General features: G+C 43.4%; 1 long non-coding RNA gene across 1 annotated transcript in view; it reads right to left on the bottom strand.

Moving 5' to 3' along the window:
* The window catches only part of LOC112412421 (uncharacterized), a 63,337-nt gene that overhangs the window by 46,625 nt on the left and 431 nt on the right, over positions 1–16,281 (bottom strand). The gene's annotated exons all lie outside the window — the stretch shown is intronic.

Genomic DNA, 16,281 nt, shown 5'->3' with positions numbered 1-16,281 from the left:
ATATGTCCCTGTCTCTTCCCTGGGAACAAAGCTTCTCCACAGCCCTCACAAGCAGTACCAATGTCTTCCCTCATGTTCCTCTTACCACTGGGCCTGGTGGTGGGCTAGGCATCCTCCTTACTGTTTTCACTGCTTCCAGATCATTTTCTCTTACTCTTCCCCTCCAACTCCAGCTTTGAATCCCATTCCTTCCCACCATAATATGTACTGTTATCCCTCATCACAGGGGTACCCCCTGAAGACTCCTCCTTACTCCTTGAAGATTTTAGCCCCTAGCTCATTGTCATTTTATCCAACACTACTCCTACAATAATTCTTGGTGACTGTAATATCTACCATGGCCTCTCAGGTCCCTGACCTTCTCTCTTCTCTTTTCCAGTGACCGTATCTGTCCTTCAAAAGAGAGCCTCCAGAAGTTCCCACTACGACATCTATCTACTTCTCTGCATCTATGCCACATACAGCCTTCCTTTCTGTTACTACAGATGACCTGTCCCTTCCCCTATCTGGACCAACACGTTCTCTAGTATCCAAACCGCATACTTTGTTGCCTACTCAAGGACGTGACTCCAGGAAATCACATCTCTCCATCTGCATCACCAATTTTTCCCTTTCCACTGGGTTACTACTTTCAGCATTCAAGTACACTGTAATTCTGCCCATCTTAAAATATTAATACACTCACCTGGGTTTTGTCCTACTTTACTGGCTGCTTCGTCATAGTCTTCCTTGCTGGTTCTGCCTTATTCTCCTGACTTCTAACGATGGAAGGGCCCCAAGGTTCAGTTCATGGTCTCTTCTCTATCCATGCTGCCTACATTAGAGATTTCATCCAGTTTCATGGCTTTAAATTCCATATACACATGAACAACTCCAGGATTTACTTCTCCAGCCCTCTCCTCTGAATTCCAAACTCATATATCCAACTCTACTTGATATCTCTATCTAGATACCTGATAAATGGTTTTAAATGGAAATTTTCAAGTCAAACGTCTTATCTCTTCCTACCCAAACATGCTCCTTCCATGGTCTTCTCCAACTTGAGGAATGGCATACCCATCTTTCCAGTTGCTCAGACCATACTGCTGGTATCATTTGATTTTTCTTTTTCTCTCATGATCTACATCTACTTTATTAGAACAGAATTCAACCACCACTTACACCTCCATTACCAATGCACTAGTCCAAACTATCACTTTTTAAAAATTGTAATAGTTTTCTGGGTTTCCTATGTCCAGTTTTGCCACCCTCCCCAGGCCGATTTCAACACAAAAATCAGTGTGACCTTTAAAGACTTGTTAGATCAGGTGAGTACTTTGCTCAAACTCCTGCATTTCATTTGGAGTAAAGGTGAAAGTCCTTACAATGGCCCACAATTGCAGAATGGTGCAGATTCAGCATATATTTGGGGGTTAGAACTATTAAGACCTGCCAATGGGTTAGGTGTGGTAAGATTAGGGAAAGAGAGCAATCAAACATGGCAAATGACTCCTTAGTTTTGGGCCTGAGCATCTGGGTAAATGATTGTGTGTTAACTCTCATAAGAAAGACAAGGGAGGAGTAGTAGAATGGGTCTGATATGTGCATATGGGATGGGGTTACAATGAACAGGTAAGAATTGTCATGTACATTTTGGGTTTTAGAGACCTATTAGACACCTAAGTGAAGATCATGCATATGCAGCTGGTTATATAAATTTGATAAACGAAAACTAGGTGTGATTTCATGGAACAATACAAAGTAAAATGCTATTTTGAAAAGGATGCAGTGGTAAACTATCTTTGATGTTGCTAAGAGTGAATACAACTAGGACAGAGGTTGACAATGAATTAGACAAAGGCAGGTAATTGATGACCTTGGGAAGATTGTGTCAATGGAGTTGTGGGATGGATTAAGGAGAGAATGAGAGGAGTTAAATGGAGGAGAGTTTATATAACTGATTTGAGAGTGGGAAGGTAAGTTGGTTCCCTTCTGATTATAATCATTCTTGAAACATATTTATTGTGATATAATTAACCATAAACTTTAAATTGAATTATTCATCTTATTTTTGAGTTGTAAAACTTCTTTATATATTCTCTATAGAAGTTCCTTAACGATATATAACTTGCAAATATTTTCCCCCATTATTTTGGTTGTCTTTTCACTTTCTTGATGGTGCCCTTTAATACATGAATTTTTAATTTTTTTTTTTTTTTTTTTTTTTTTTTTTTTTTGCGGTACGCAGGCCTCTCACTGTTGTGGCCTCTCCCATCACAGAGCACAGCCTCTGGATGCACAGGCTCAGCGGCCATGGCTCACAGGCCCAGCCACTCCGCGGCATGTGGGATCTTCCGGGACTGGGACACGAACCCATGTCCCCTGCATCGGCAGGCAGACTCTCAACCACTGTGCCACCAGGGAAGCCCATGAGTTTTTAATTTTGAAGTCAAATGTATCTAGATTTTCTTTGGTTGTTTGTGCTTTTGGTGTCATATCTTAAAAATTGTTGCCTAATCTGAGGTCATGAAGATTTACAATCATGTTTTCTTTCAACGGTTTTATAGTTATAGCTCTTACATTTTGTCTTTGATCTATTTTGAGCTAATTTTTGTATATGTTATGTGACTATTATTTTGATACTGTTATGCACACAATTCTTTTATTAATTTCATTCTTAATTTCCTTCTGCCTGAGGAATGGCTTGTAATTTGTCTTATAGGATCTGCTGCTAATGAATTCTTTCAGGTTTTGTATGTCTGAAAATATCTTTACCCCACCATTGTTTTTGAAAGATGTTTTAGCGGGACATACAAATCTAGGTTGACAAGTTTTTTCCTTTCATTACTTTAAAGTTGTTGCTCCACTGTGTTTTCACTTGGATTGTTTCCAGTAAAAAAAAATCTCATGTCACTCTTACTTTTATTGCTCTCTATGTAACATGTTTTTTATCCTAGATACTTTTAGGTTCTTCTTCCTTCTCGCCATTTTTTGGACAATTTTGTGATAATAGACCTAGGTGTAATTTTCTTCATGTTTCTTGTGATGGAGTTTCATTGAGCCTCTTGGATTTATGGGCTTATAGTTTTTATCATTTGGAAAATTTGGGGACATATTTTCCCAAATATTTTTTTTTCCCTACCTTCTTTTCTCCTGTGGAGACTCTAACTATTCACACCTTAGGCTGCTTAAAGTTGCCCCACAACTCACTGATGCTCTTTAATTTTTTTGGATTCTTTTTTCTCTCTGTGTTTCATTTTGGATGGTTTCCATTGCCATGCCTTCGAATTCACTAATCTTTATCTCCTGCTATATGTAATTTGCTGTTAATCCCATCCAGTGTATTTCTCATCTTGGACATTGTACTTTTCGTCTCTAGATATATGATTGGGATCTGCTTGTAAAATCTCTGCTTAACTTTCTGAGTATGTATAGTATAGTTACACTAATTGTTTTAATGTTCTTTTCTGCTAATGATATCAACTGTGTCAATTTGGGTCAACTTTGACTTATTGGTTATTCTCATTATGGTTGCATTTTCCTATCTCTTCGCATGCCTTTGGTTGCATGCATACTTTGTGGATTTTATTTTGTTGGGTGCTGGATACTTTTGACTTCTCATACATTTTCTTGTGCTTCGCTCAGGAATGATGGTAAGTTACTTGGAAATAGTTTGATCCTTTCAGTTTTTGCTTTTATGGTTTGACAGCTTGGGAGCAGTTCTCAGTCTAAGGCTAATTATTCCCCACTAATGAAGCAGGACCTTCTTGATAATCTACCCAGTACCTTATGAATTAGGAGTTTTTCCAGCCTGGCTGGTGAGAACTGGCAATGGCATGGGTTCTCTCTATTGCTTCCAGATGATTCTTTCCTGGGCTTCATGTAGTTTCCTCACTGGTACATGTTGATCAGGACTCTGCTGAATATTGGACAGGGGTTCCTCTGCAGACTGCCGATGTTCCCTCTGTGCAGCTCTGTCCTCTTTGTCACTCATCCTATCAACTCTGGCTTGATTTCCCTGGACTCTCACCTCTGTCTCTTCAATTCATGGTCCTAACTGGGCTTCACCTCGGTTCCTGTTCCATATGTCATGGCCTGAAAACTCTCTTAAGTGAATACACCTGGGCAATAGTTGGTCTCATCTCTCATGTTTCCTTTCTTTCAAGAATAACTGTCATTCACTGCCTAACAGCCAGTATCTTGAAAACTACTGTTTCATGTATTGGTTTTGTTTTCTTTTTGTTTTGTGTTTTGTTTTGGTTGTTACAAGTGGGAAGGTAAATCTAATCCCTGTAATTTAATTCCATCTTGGTCATATACCTTTTCTTAATCAGAAATAGCAGGGAGGAATCTGAAATGGCCCATCATTAACATCTTTCATTCCTTGTTTATGATGAGAATGGGAAATTTGGCTCAGATCATTTCTATACATATTTACAATTTTTCGTTTCTCAGATCTCAAAAAACAGATGAGGCAAACACTGATACTTCAAATGGATTCCTTCTCCAGAAACAAGAGACTTCCACTGGGGAATACTGATTTATAGTGTGGGATGCTAGCCAAAGCTTTGTTCTGGCAGAGTTTGCAGATCCAAACACATCCACAGGGGTCTGATAGATGTGAAGTTGCAGGCCAGAAGTAATATGTGATAAACTGGGGAAATGGCAGTGAATGTAGAGGTAGGCCTGGTCCAAAGCCATCTAAATTCAATAGTAGGATAGCAAATAAGAGGACTCTAACTTTCTGAACCAACTTAATGTCACTGTCTACATCCTAAACTGCTACCACCTACCTCAATCATAAGATTGTTTTTTTAAAAGTACTTTATGAAAAAAACCTTTAAGAGCAATATATAATACTGATAGCAAACGCAAGTCTGTGTGCCCGAGGCACAGTGAGGCCAAACAATACCAAAACGTAGTAGTATGGAGCAGAGAAAGGTTTATTGCAGGGTCATACAAGGAGACAGGTGGCTCATGCCTTAAAAACCTCAAACTCCCCAAAAGCTTTTAGCAAAGCTTTTTTATAGGAAAGGTGAGGGAGGGACGTAGTTGCCACAAACTTCTTGGTGTCAGATCCTTTGTTCTTGAGGTTAGGTCATGGTCAGGTCACAATGTTCCTGTAAACCTCCACCAAAACAAATGTTATTCTTTGTTCTGACAAGAAAGGGCAAGGTCCCAAGGCTCAACTTTCGCCCAGGCCCGGCTGAAGTTAGATCTCAGCTGGCGGCGCCCTGAGGGCCAGGTCTGCGAACCTGCTCAGCCGTCATGGCTGAACAAGCAAGGCGCCCAGGACCCAACCAGCCTTTAGGCTTTTCATTTAAACTGGAGAGAATCATTTATATAGGATCAAATACATGTTGTAGCAAACACCAATCAGGTGAATCCCCAGCTCACAACAGCTGCCCTTCTCTGAGAACAGCCCCAATCACACAGGTAGACCTGAAGTAATGCTGCGCCATGTCCTTGCAGCTTAACCCTGACCTCTGGCCACCACCTAGCGGTAGACAACAGATCTAAGGGGGACCAATTTTTAAAACTTGGAGAGACTGAAGGCTGGTTGAAACTGTTACCTTAATGGCAGTGTTCATATACTCCAGGTGCTGAGGTCTCCATGGACCGCGACCCACGGAGACTGCCGCCGCCATTAGGTCGAGGAAGTGGGGACTGGGGAGAGGCTCACTGCTGCCTCAAGGCCTGGGCGCCGCCAGTGAGCCGCCACGGCGAGGGCTCTGGAGCTCTGCGGAACACAGCTCTCAGCTTGTCCCCAGGCCCCCCGGCTCACCCGCCAGCCCGAGGCCACAGGACCTGGAGGGCCTCCAGGAAGAAAGCCACGACCCACCCCTCACTGCACTCGCTGCCGCGAGCACTACCGCGAGACTCACTGTTGCCTGAGCGGGACCACTAACCACCGAGCTCCGTGTCTCGCGATAACAGTCTGGCGCTGACGGCCGCGTGCTAACAGCTGCGTGCCCGCTCCACCCCTATTACAGTATTAACCATTTTACTGATATTATTGTTGATGCTGATAAGTCCTTCAAAGAGGGTCCATATGAGCCTGCGCGTCTGGAGCCTGTGCTCCGCAACAGGAGAGGCCACAACAGTGAGGCCCGTGTACCGCAGAAAAAAAAAAAAAAAAAAAGAGGGTCCATAGTCCCCCAAAGAAGATTAACCAGGAGAATGCAAAAAAAATCATAGATGAGGAAATGAATTTAATTCTCCTGATGCAGTATCCTTTTTTACCAATCTTGGAAACATCGTGTGTCCACAAAGCTTAGCAGTATATTCGTGTTAAGGATAATACAGCTTTTCTGTCTTCCCAGCAAAAGTAGCCCTATTGCTACAACCCGTTTCTCCTGTTTTACAATCTGCTTTCGTCAATATTTTCTTAAGCTAGTAAGAAAGCTAACTGACACAGTTGAGATGGGAAACTGGTTTTAGAAATCTGTTGACAATATAAGCTAGAAGAGACAGTTTTAGAGACCTAGCATCAATATTTTTAAAATAATAATTTCTGGATTTTTTTTTTTTTGGCCACACTGTACAGCTTGTGAGAGGCTCATGGGATCTTAGTTCCCCAACCAGGGATTGAACCCGGGGCCACAGCACTGAAAGTACCAGGTACTAACCACTGGACCACCAGGAAACTCCCAATAATTTATTAATTTTAAATAGGTACAGTTGAGTTTCCAGTGTCCTAGAAATCCAATGACAAAAACGGTATCTCATTAGGAATCAAGAATATGAAAAGTTCTACTGATTATGACCTAGCAGTGATTCTCATAAAATTCTAACTCCTGCTGCTACTCAAGGTAGCCTGTATAAGTATAGATCCAGAATATGAGTCATATGATGACTGAAATATACGTTCCTACTAATATTCGAGTTCCCTTGCCTTAAAGGACATCAAAAAATATCAACATATGATAGATATAAAGTATTAGTGTGTCTTTTTAATACCTAGTAAAGATAACAAAAGGTATTAATTGTATGAAGAAACCCACTTAATTAGGCAGTCCAATCACATATTCAGCAGGAAGATGAGTCTCTCCAACATAAATTCTTTGGTAAGACACATGACTGCTATGATAATGATCACTGACTTTCACTGCAGGGCTTATGCATCTCTAAAACAGGGTATGTTTCATGACCGAACTGCATTTTAATTTTTATTTTATTTATTTATTTTTGGCTGTGTTGGGTCTTCGTTGCTGTGCATGGGTTTTTCTCTAGTTGCGGGGAGCGGGCTTCTCATTGTGGTGGCTTCTCTTGTTGCGGAGCACGGGCTCCAGGCGGGTGGGCTTCAGTAGTTGTGGCACCCGGGCTCTAGCGGGCAGGCTCAGTAGTTGTGGTGCACGGGCTTAGTTGCTCCTCGGCATGTGGCATCTTTCCAGGGCTCGAACCCGTGTCCCCTGCACTGGCAGATGGATTCCTAACCACTGCGCCTCCAAGGAAGTCCCTGAACTATATTTTTAAAAGTCCTTTTCCAAAATCTTCTTTGAAAGTCAAACTCTTTTTTTTTTAACAGCTTAAATTAAAAGGAGGTGACAAGTTTCCCAAGTAGGTTTGGTTAGATCAGTGGTTCTCAACCTGGGTTTTTGTTTGTTTGTTTTTTGTTTTTTATTTTTTTGCTCCACCCTTCCTCCTAGGGAAGTTTGGCAAGTTCAGAAATGTTTTGATTGTCAAAAATGAGGAGGAAGGTATTACTGGCATCTAGCAGCTAGAGGCAGGGATTCCACTAAACATTTTACAATGTACAGAGCAGGCTCCTACAACAAAGAATTATCCAGTCCCAAACGTCAGTAGAACCATGACTAAGAAATCCCATGTTAGATGAAGGCTGTGTGATGCTATTAAACTTCACTATAAATTCGAATTGAGAAACACCTTTGTGCTAACTTTTAAAATTACGTTTGTTTCACGGACTTCCTTCGTGGTCCAGTGGCTAACACTCCGCGCTCCCAATGCAAGGGGCATGTGTTTGATCCCTGGCCAGGGGACTAGATCCCACACGCCGCAACTAAGAGTCCACATGATGCAACTAAAGATTCCGCATGGATCAACTAAAGGTCCCACATGCCACAGTGAAGATCTCACACACGGCAACGAAGATCTCTCGTGCCTCAAAGACCCAACACAACCAAATAAATAAATATTAAAAAATAAAATAAAATTACACCTGTTTCAAGAAAAGATAGTCTTATCCACTGTTTTTAAATAATAACTTCTTACATTTTATCATTTACAAAATCCTTTCATTAATCTGATTTGCTCTTCATAGCTCTGATGAAGAAGTCATCTTTTCCCCTGTTTTACTACCAAGGGCACTGTTGTGCAGGAACAGGCTGAGGGATTCAAGCAAGATCACAAAGACTCAAATTCTGGATGGATAATCTAGTGCCCTTTTTGCTATCCTATAGCTGTGACACTCTTGTTAAGAACACTATATAAAACAGGATTTTAAAAATTTAAAAGCCGGTCTTCCCTGGTGGTGCAGTGGTTGAGAGTCCGCCTGCCGATGCGGGGGACACGGGTTCGTGCCCCGGTCCGGGAAGATCCCACATGCCGCGGAGCGGCTGGGCCCGTGAGCCATGGCCGCTGAGCCTGCGCGTCCGGAGCCTGTGCTCCGCAACGGGAGAGGCCACAACAGTGAGAGGCCCGCGTACCGCAAAAAAAAAAAAAAAATTTAAAAGCAAATTGTTATGTATCTATGTGCACAGAAGACATATGTCATATGCTTTAAGGATGGAGAATGGGAGAAGGACTGGGCCTGGGTTGGGTATTATCAGAGGTGGGAAGCAAGTATGGAAGGTAAGGAGCTAAAAGAAAGATGACATTAGCCAAGCCACATGGAGGAGAACAGATAGATCCCTAAGTTTAAAAAGGCGACTTCTTGGGACTTCCCTGGAGGTGAGACTCTGTGCTTCCACTTCAGGGTTTGATCCCTGGCCAGGGAACAAAGATCTCACAAGGCACACAGCATTGCAGAAAAGAAAAGAAAATGACTACTTCTCTGTGAAAATCATTCCTTCCCCTATAAATAGGATAAGACCCTTATAAAAACATAAAATGGACAAATGTGCTGAGTCCAACCAGAAAAAAAGAAACCACACTCATTACTTCCAACAGAGGATTTGATACATCCATTGTACAGCTGACGGAAAAACTGAGAAGAAATCAGGGATTAACAACCACAGGAAGCCATTACACTTTTAAACAGGCCTGAGGGAGGAGGCGGTATTGCCAGGGCTGATTTGGTGGTAGGCTTGTGCAGCAGGAGCTGGAGCCTGGGAGAAAACACAGTTGCTGCCAGGGAGGGTGCCTAAGGCATAAAAAGAGGGGGAATACACTGGCTTCTCCGTTCCTCCCTCCCTCCAGGATCCCGACAGTGCCTCCTATGGGCCGAAGCCGGCAGGAAGCCAGCTGACACAGGAGCCTGGGAAACAGCCTGCAGGAGCTGGCTGAGATGTGGAGCAGAGAAGGGAAAGGGCAAGGGATGGCTGGGATGGCAAACGGGTTCAGAACCATAGCATGTCCTGCAGGCTTTGTGCCAAAATAAGGACACCACGACTAATTAGCGTAAGGCATCAGGTGAATATTCCAGGAGCTAAATCGTGTTTTCCTTCAAATCAAGGAAAACGTATCTTGAATCTATCCTGGACCAAACAAATAAACAAGTAAAATAAAAATCAAACTCAGAAAAGGAACGTGACAAATGAAGCACAACAGTCTGTATAAATATCCAGACTTTTTATGGTTAAGTGATTACAACTGAGAAAAATAAAAAACAAAACAAAAGAAAGAAAACAGCTCTAACAGGTGTTCAGAAAGGAAGCTGGGCTTTTGTCACACCTGTTTTGCACACAGTAGGCTCCACATTCAAAATAGCAGCAAATTCTTGCTGCGCTCTTGACATGAAAATAAAAACATTCATCACTTTTCCTCTCAAAATTATAGACTATAGCAGAACACAATTTTTAAAAGGCTAGCCTAATTTTCTTTCTGGGGAAAAAAATATTAAGAAAAGACGACTAAAGAGGCAATAATATATTGCTGCAGGCTCTCTCTTAACTGGTTCACTCTATGCACTGAATATGCATAATTCAATTTTAAGAAGTATATTGAAATTATAGAATCACTAGTATAAAATCCAGAAATCCTAGAAAGTAAAAGCCAGACTACTAATGGCTATTTCAGCTTATTAACAGTTAATACTTAGAAGAGATGTAATCTGGGGTAATTGCTGGGGACATTTTGGTTTCTTTTTTTTTCTTCTTTTTTTAATATTTATTTATTTTTTTGGTTGCACCGGGTCTTAGCTGCGGCAGGCGGGCTCCTTAGTTGGGGCACACGGGCTCCTTAGTTGGGGCACACGGGCTCCTTAGTTGGGGCATGCATGTGGGATCTAGTTCCCTGACCAGGGATCAAACCCATGCCCCCTGCATTGGGAGCACAGAGTCCTATCCACTGCGCCACTAGGGAAGTCCCTTGGTTTCTTATATATAAGCTCAATCTGCAAGAATGAGTAACCAGGAAAACTTCCAGAGAAGTGTAGCAGTGATGCCATATGTAACAGAGGCATACATAGTGCTTCCTTCAGGGAAGGAGACACTCAGAGAGAAATGTGAGTAGGCACTTAAGGAGAAAAATGTAACATGTGGTTTCTGATAGCTATTCTGCTTCAGACACAAGTGGGCTTTGCTGGTCAGTCCTAGCAGACAGGGTAAGACTGAAGCATCCAAAATGCAGTACGGGTGGGCGGTAACTGTCTCATACGGCAGGGGGTGGCGGGTGGAGCGCCAGAGAGCTGGATAGAGCTGTAGATTTACAGAGGTCCGGTCTGAGAACATCGTCATATCTACAGGGTCAAGCGAACAAACGCCATATTTGACAGCTGCAGCCTCAGAGGGCGAAGGGGCTTCAAGACAATACCCAGGGCCCTCAGTGGTGGAAGGAGCGCTGTGAAAGGGAATCTAGGGGCTGGTGATGCTGTGAAATCCAGACTGGCCAGCCGGCATTGGGAATAAGGGGAATGTCACATGTGAGCAGCATGGGTAAAAGGTGAGTGACCAAGGCAGGGATCAAACAGAGAAGCCCAGTTATTAAAAACTGGAGAAGAGAAAGATTTCAGTGATGATGAGGTTGGGGAGAGAAGCCTTGAGAAGGAGTCAGGTGTGGAAGGGCTTACCTTCCTCCCTCCCAGAGCCATTTTTTAAATCCTTTTAAGGCTCAGGTTCTCACTATAGGCAAGTGCCCAGGGCCCATAAGCTTTTCCAGGTTTTATCAAATGGTTTGAGAGCTGGAAAAGAAACGGTTTGGGGCTCTAAAATACAAAGAAAACTGCAAAATGAAATTATTAAATATTTCAAAAGGAAAATTAGATGAATCTCTTTCATTTTGCATAACAAAACATTGTATATTTCATGTGAGACACGGCTGCATTTTTTTCCGTGTTTGACAGAATGTGGGATGAGGCCTCTAAGAGGCCTATATAATCCAGGGGTTATATAGCCCTTGAGTTGGCCCGTCTCCAGCCTGGCATAGTTCAGGCAGAGAAGGTCAAGGGTGCTAAAACTTTGGGAAGGTTGGACAGGCAGGGAGGGGAAGGCAAAAAAACCAAACCACCTAGGCTAGAAATGTGGGGGTGGGGAGGGGGGGAGGAAGGCTTGGGGGGAGGGTGTTTGGCACCATTGCAGAGGTTGGGCTTGACAGGCTGCTGGGAGGTGAAGGCGCAGTGTCCCCGGAGATGGCGTGGTCTGGTTTCTAAATTTGGAAATGGCCATACCAGGATTTCCAATTTGGCAGCCAGGCTGGCAGCGAAGGGCTCTGAATAGCGGAGAGAACCATCTGGAGGCAGGTGGCCATTCAGTGTTGTGTAGGGGTATGGATGCAGATTTGGCAACAGCTAGACAGCAGGGCTTAGTTTCTAAAGCAGGGAGATGGCAGAAGGGGAGGGAAGAGAGTGGGAGAACTCAGTCCTTCTGAGGCTGCAGAGCAGGGGAAAAGCAGCAAGTCAGGGAACACTGAGGCACGGAGGTTCCAAGGCTCCCGGGTTCACCTAGCGTCTGATTGGCCACAGGACAGTCCCAGGAACACCGCTGCAGCTCACCCAATGGGCCCTATAGGGCCTCTAGATTGCTGGTCTGGGAGCAGGGCCCAATTCTACATGCTTCCCCTTGGAGGAGGAGTGCCTAGTCTGAGGGAAACAGAAGCCCTTCCGAGATTCCGCTGGAGGCAGGGCCCCTTAATATGTCCAGAGAAAACGCCATGCAGCTGCCATTTCTTGAGTCAGGGTCAGAAGGAAGTGGAGTGAAGTGACCCCAATTTTCGGGGAGAAGAAGGCCAGAGAGGCAGGGACGCATGGGCGTTGCAGGGACAGATGTTTAAACAAACTCCTCTAGCCAGAAATTGCCCTGATAGGCATTAGGGTGTGTCTCTCTGGGAGGGGACTCAAGACCCTGACCCGGAGGCATTGTGATGACTGAGCAGAGGTAAAAGAGGAGGAGACAGAGCTGCTACACCTCTAGAGCCATTTGGGGCTGCTGCAGAGGCTGCTGACCCTGGCTGGAGAGCACAGTGGAGAGCTCCAGCCTTTCCCTGGGATTGTCTCCAGGGTCCAGAATCAACCGCAACTTCTTGGGTTACCTGAGAAGCAGAGAAGGGGCAAGGTCAGTGCACCAGCAGAGAAGAGAGAACTTAGCTGGCCAAGCTGAAGAAGGGAGAGGTCATCAGGGACTGCTATATCATGGGAGCAGTGACCGCCTGGATCCTGGCACAGTAAAAATATTTCCAGCAACCGTAAGTGACCTTGGATGAGAGTTCTCAGGGCACATCTGGACCGATGCTGTAGGGGCTTTGGGTAATCTTGTGGAAGAGAACATTTTGGATGTTTTTCTCCTATTACACTGTGAATAGAGGACTTACAAGTTGGGTGACCAAGCTTTTTCCAAGACGATATTTTGTGTAGGTAGAGGTATCACTATTTCTCATTAACTGGGCATTACTGATCCAGAATCTAGGATTGCTGATGGTTTAAGGGCCTCAAAGTGTTTCAGACTTGGTTAAATTTAGTATTTAATTAAATGTCTAGAAAATATAACAGTATGCCAACTAGTGAACTGCTGCAACTCAACCCTTACTCTTCACATGGTGATAGAAGAACAACAAAAGTCCTCCCTCCTATAGCAGACCCGACAGATTATGCAAAGGACCAAAGCATTAAATATATAAATGTGTTTGAAACAAGGGAGCAACTCGAAATATTTGACATAATGTGGCTGAGGACATGAAAATAGGGTTAAGACTTAAAAGACTTAAAAGACATAAGATCCTGTTCTCAGAGTTCTGGGCAGGTCCTGTTCTCAGTTTTCTGAGAATGGTTTTTGAGTGATAAGTACATGAAGTTTACTGGCCCTTTTTTTGTTGTTGTTACAGGCATCACTACACAAGAGTTGTAGGTATAATGCTAGTGTTCTGAAGTTTTTAGATTCTTAAAAAGTGAATAATAATGTAATGCAAAAGTACTAAAAAAGTAGGAATTCATATGCAAGATGAAAAGCCAGAGATAGAAGAAATGGAGACAAGGGAACAGAAAATGAAATTACATGTAATTTACAGGTTATTCAACAAGGGTTTTAGTGTTTTCCTCCAAATAAAAGGCCTAATATTTATAACAATGAAAAATTAACAAATGAGTTGTTCTTTTCTTTCCACCTAAATTCCAAAAACTAAATGTTAAGTGTCTGATCACAAGTGTTAGCTTGTGGGAAGTAAGACCTGAGTTTGGTACCTTGAAGAAAATTTAAGACAGGAAGGGATAATGGTTAGAAAAACATGGGGAAGCCAGCTCACTGAGAGAAGAGCTTGGTGGACCACATTAACAAGGGTAGGGGTATGAGCAAAATGTTCAGGGAAGCTCAGAGAGCACACCACTTAGGATTCATGAAGAATACAATGTTTGCTAACAAGCACATTATTACCTTTTTTTGCTCTCTAAACAGAAGATAATAATGGATTTGTTCATTGTTTGCCACTGTATGTTTTAGGTTTTGACAGAATTGGAAAATGACAATACAAAACAGGGTAGTGGCATGCAAAGCAGTGGCAAGTCCGTTGTGCCATGAAATGGAAGGAGCTGTGATGTTTAATTTAGAAAAGAGGAATAAGATGCTGCAGTCACTAAAATATCAAAGTGGAGTGCTTGGATAGCTCCTCAGACAGAGCCTCATAGGGCTGAGTCAAGAAGATTCAAAATCTGGTCCTCATCTGCATGCATTAAGGTCAGAGAATAAATTGGCTCTTCTGATCTTTACTAGCTGCTGACCTATTATCTACAGTAAGTAGAACTTCCAAGTCAGCCACATTCATTGAGAAATCTGAATGGTTTCCTACAGAAAACTGAAAATGAGCACCAAAATGAGTATCATAAAGTTTCTTGGCATCTAAGGAGTTGGATGGTCATAATGGCTAATGCCTTAGCAATGCAAATATGAGTGGAAGCACACTATGCTCTACATCAGTGATAAAGCTGTTACTTATTTCTCTATCTATAAAAGTCACTTATGGCTGCAATAAACTAAAACCTATTTTTTCTTTTTCTTTTTTTTTTTTTTTTTTTTGGCCACATGGCACGAGGGATCTTAGTTCCCCGACCAGGGATCAAACACGCGCCCCCTGCAGTGTCCTAATCACTGGACTGCCAGGGAATTCCCAACTAAAACCTATTTTAATAATCTAGTTTTCCAACAGGTATCCAGCTAGTAGGAAATCAGATCAAGAAAGGGAGTTCTTTAGGGGATTGATAATATAGCACCAAGCTTTAATGCAGGTTTATTGACCATAGAGCCATCTTTTACTTTGCCAAACGATCACATTTTTGTTAGCATTATTTACAAGCCATATTTACTCTTACTATTTACTATTATCAGTGGATAAAGTCACCAAATACTTCAAGAAAAGAATGATATATCCTAATACTGCAAAGAGATCAAGCCTAGGGGAAAGACTCTGATAATACGTTGACGAGCAGTCTGACATCCTTGTGGTGGAAGTTTATTGAACAACTCCCCAACTAGAACTCAGTCAAGTATCAAGAGTCCCCAAGTACCATTCATTTCTTAACTCCCAATTGGAAATCTACTTGAAGGATTTATTGCAGTTTGATTCCTTGAGCCTCTTACATTCATTAGTGCCTAATAATGGTTGATCAGCAAAAGAAAGGGCGTGAGTGCTAAGGGGTTGACATAGCTAAAAGCCCTGGGCAAAAATTACATGTAATTTTCACCCTTTCTGTCACATATCTTAAAGTTAACACAGACCCACAATGAGTACAGCAACTAATATTAACTGATTTTTGTTCATGTTTGGAGAAGGAGAAATTCTGCACTAATAATTTCCTCTCCCCCAGGCCCCAACACATCAATGCTCACTTCCACTTCTGTTTTTTTAATTCTTGACCTAAGGCAACTTTGATTATGCGGATCCTATCTCCTTCCTGAAAATCTGGGTGGAGCTGCTTGTATTCCACGCACGTTTTTCTGTGTTAAAACACGTGAATAAGATTGCCAATGTAGTATCGTGGTCACCTTTCTCTGAACTCCGTGAGGCAGTCCCCTCATCTCTTAAGACATCTGCTTAGACATAGCCCTATTTACCACCAACGTCCAGTCTCGGGAGCCTGCTCTTCTGTGCTTCACAAGCACCCTCAGCAGCCCCTCGGCAGACCCCTCCCCTCCTAAGCCTGAGATTTCAGGTTCATCTCCAACCGAAAACCGCTCCACCGTGGCACTTCATTTGGTCTACCACACTTTTGTCTTTATCTTTATCCCTCTTTGGAGACTGTATACTGCTGTTTTGTTTGGGCAGTTCATATGGCTCTTGGCTCGCAACAGGAGCTCGGTACAAGTTGTACCTTGGCTTTCTAGCCTGGTACAGCTCTAAAGAAACCGTGCACAGAAACGGCAGTCGCCTCTCACCCGACGTGATCAATCAGACCAGTTAGGAGGAGCTATTCAGTGGGCTTTTTAGTTAAGGAAAGTTTGACGCTGGGCCGAGGAGGCGAGGGGCGGCGGGGAGGGGGCGTCCTCACCAGGCGAGACTCGGCCCGGGATGCGGAGCCCGCCGGGATGGTAGCCCAGGGCCCGGCGCAAACGGCGGCGGCTACATTTAACCCCAGCCGCTGATCCGGCCCGGCCCGGAAGTGCCTGGCGCCGGAGGGAGGAAGGGAGGGAGGAAGGGCCTTGCGAGCAGACGCCGCCGCGCGCACGCGCCCTCGCGGGCTGGGGGCTGGAGTCGCAACTCGGA

This window comes from Neophocaena asiaeorientalis, unplaced genomic scaffold (assembly GCF_003031525.2).
Source record: "Neophocaena asiaeorientalis asiaeorientalis breed wild unplaced genomic scaffold, Neophocaena_asiaeorientalis_V1.1 scaffold102, whole genome shotgun sequence".
NCBI lineage: Eukaryota > Metazoa > Chordata > Mammalia > Artiodactyla > Phocoenidae > Neophocaena > Neophocaena asiaeorientalis.
The sequence above is the reverse complement of the archived record's forward strand: the minus strand, read 5'-3'. Positions and strand labels throughout refer to the sequence as shown.